The sequence below is a fragment of the Dipodomys spectabilis genome, unplaced genomic scaffold (assembly GCF_019054845.1).
Source record: "Dipodomys spectabilis isolate Male_0828 unplaced genomic scaffold, ASM1905484v1 ptg000366l, whole genome shotgun sequence".
Lineage (NCBI taxonomy): Eukaryota > Metazoa > Chordata > Mammalia > Rodentia > Heteromyidae > Dipodomys > Dipodomys spectabilis.
In genome coordinates, this window is record NW_024871043.1 from 665060 (window position 1) to 668244 (window position 3185).

The window sequence follows — 3185 nt, forward strand, 5'->3', positions numbered from 1 at the left end:
ATTCCTTCAGGTCTTTGCTCACACATCATCTTTTCCTCCATCAGCCTTTTCCTGACTACTTTGTTTAAAGGAATAACAACCCATCCCCCTCTTAGACATTAACCACCTTGTAAATTTCTTCTCATTTCCTTTGCCTAGCAGATAATAGGTGTCCAATAAATATTGGTTGAGTGAACGAATGAACAGCTACTAATGTTAGTATCATGATTATTATGACCAGAGTTTGCATCCCTCAGCTCTTTGCCTCCCACCTTTTACCAAACGTGAATGGGGGGCGTGGTTAGTAATATTCACATCAGATTGCTTGAGGAAAGTGCATCCATCCACTTGAGAACAGAGATTGTGTCTTTCCGGAGATTCGGAGCAAGGACCTTGTCAATGGCTCAGCAGAAAACCTTGAAGAAGGAGCGAGCTGCCCCCATGGTGTAGGTCCCACTAATCTGAGTGGGAACTAGAGACAAGAGGCCCAGGGGAGTTGGACACAGGGAGGGGACCCTCAGCACAAGGCTGGCAGCCATTCCTGACTTTCTCTACAAGAGGACCCATGGCTGGGGCTGGGAAGGTGGCTCTGTGGGAGAATGCATGGCTATCACGCAGGAGGCCCTGGGTTCGATTCCTTGATACCACATAAATCATACACACATACACACACACACACACACACACACACACACACACCATATTCAGTCATGGGGCCTGAACTGTGGGCCTGGGCACTGTCCCTCAGCTCTTCAGCTCAAGGCTAGCGCTCTACTACTTGAGCCACAGTGCCACTTCCGGCTTTTTTCTGCTTATGTGGTGCTGAGGAGTTGAACCCAGAGCCTCATGCATGCAAGGCAAACACTCTACCACTGAGCTACCTTCCCAGCCCCCCAAAAAATATTTTTTAAAAGAGCACCCATCGCCCTTCTCATCTGACAGGACTGCTTCAATCTTAGGAATCAGGAAAATGAAGTTCCCACAGCTTCCCACAAATTGGGAATGTCACCAGATTTTTTATCAACTCAGGGAGACGGGGGAGGTATTCCAAAAGCAAAGAACACATCATACACACCCACACACACACGCACACACACACACACACACACACACACACACACACACTTTGTACCAGGAATCACTTTGTACCCAGCACAGTGCCTGACAGATAGAGAACATTGAATAAATATTTACTTGGCATAGATTCAACAAATACCCAACTCTCCCAAAGCAAAGTACTGTTCTCAATCCTCTGAGTGCCATAGGTCAGGAAGCACTAGAGCCCTGGAGATGACCTCTCTCAAGGAAGCAGGCAGGTTAAAGCTTCATAAGCTTTGGGCCCTGGTGGCTCAGGCCTGTAATCCTAGCTCCTCTGGAGGCAGAGATCTGAGGATCACAGTTCAAAGCAAGCCCAGGCAGGAAACTCTATGAGCTCCAATTAACCACCGGAAAACCAGAAGTGGTGCTGTGACTCAAAGTGGTAGAGTGCTAGCCTTGAGCAAAAAGGGCTCAGGGACAGTGCCCAGGCCCCAAGTCCAAACCCTACAACCAACCAAAAAAAAAAGCCTCACCAGCTTGAAGATTGCTCATGACAATAGTCAACACTTACAAATACATCGACAAAAGCTATTTTCACCAGCATGTCTTTTACTGCAATCATTTCCCAACAGCATCCAGTGAACCCAAACCCCAGAGGAAACAACCAGGAGACCAGTGTGGCTGGAACAGAGTGAGCTGGAAGGTGGGAGGAGAACAGAGATGACAGAAATGCTGTGTGCCATCTTTCATGCTATTGTCCTGACTTTGGCCTTGCCTCAGCAATGGGAAGCTGTAGAAAGAATTTCTGTTTCAACTGCTATTTAGACAGGGTACAATGGCTATGGTTATAATTATTTTCAGCACATTTACAGAGTGACACCGCCAGAAACACCATTTACATGTAGAACAATTCCATCTCCACAAGGATGCCTTGTGACTTTCCAAGGTCACTCTTGGCTCACCAACAACCATTTGTTCACTTTGTAACTTTATATAGTAGAAGAAATTTGAGCAGGCAATAGACAAGATCTGACTTACATTTGTTTCACTATAAAATTCCTCCTGTTAGGTCAGAATAAAGCACCCATTCTCTTTCATCCACATTTCCAGGAAACACTTCCATCCACTGGGAGCTGCCGTGTCTAACACAAGAACTGGGGTTTAATCCTACAAGTTCTGTGAGCTAAAGAAAAGCCTGGCCCAGCGGCTCACACCTGCAACTCTAGCTATTCAGAAGGTTGAGATCTGAGGAAAGTCAGCCTGGTCAGGAAAGTGCATGAGACTCTTATCTCCAATTAACCAGAAAAAGAAAAAAAGAAAACAGAAGAGCTGTGACTCATGTGATAGAGCCCAGCCTTGAATGAAAAAGCTCAGGGACAGTACCCATGCCCTGAGTTCAAGTTCCAGGGTCAGCATGAAAAGAAGGACAGGAGGGAGGGAGGGAGGGAGGGAAGGAGGGAGGGAGGGAGGGATAGAGGGAAGAAAGAAGGGAGGGAAGAGGGAGGGAGAGAGGAAGGAAGGAAGGAAGGAGAAGGGAGAAGGGAGAAAGAAAGGAAAGAAGAAAAAGAGAAAAGAAAAATAAAGAAAAGAAGGAAGGAAGAAGGAAGAAAGAAAGAAAGAAAGAGAGAGAGATGAAGGAAGGAAGGAAGGAAGGAGAAGGGAGAAAGAAAGGAAAGAAGAAAGAAAAAGAGAGAAAAGAAAAATAAAGGAAAGAAGGAAGGAAGAAAGAAAGAAAGAGAAAGAGAGAGAGGAAGGAAGGAAGGAAGGAGAAGGGAGAAGGGAGAAAGAAAGGAAAGAAGAAAGAAAAAGAGAAAAGAAAAATAAAGGAAGAAGGAAGGAAGAAGGAAGAAAGAAAGAGAAAGGAAGAGAGAGATGAAGGAAGGAAGGAAGGAAGGAAGGAGAAAGAAAGGAAAGAAGAAAGAAAAAGAGAGAAAAGAAAAATAAAGGAAGAAAGAAAGAGAGAGAGAGGAAGGAAGGAAGGAAAGAAGGAAGGAAGGAAGACAAAGAGGAAGGAAAAAGGAAAGAAGAAAAAAAGAAGAGAGAAGAAAAGAAGGAGGAAGGATATCTTGGCAGGCAGGCACTCTTGCTTACGCAAGAGTTCCCTGACCAGTGGAAAGGTTACGATGGCCTCTGGCAATGATGTGTTTTGGCAGTGATCGGGGCCAAAG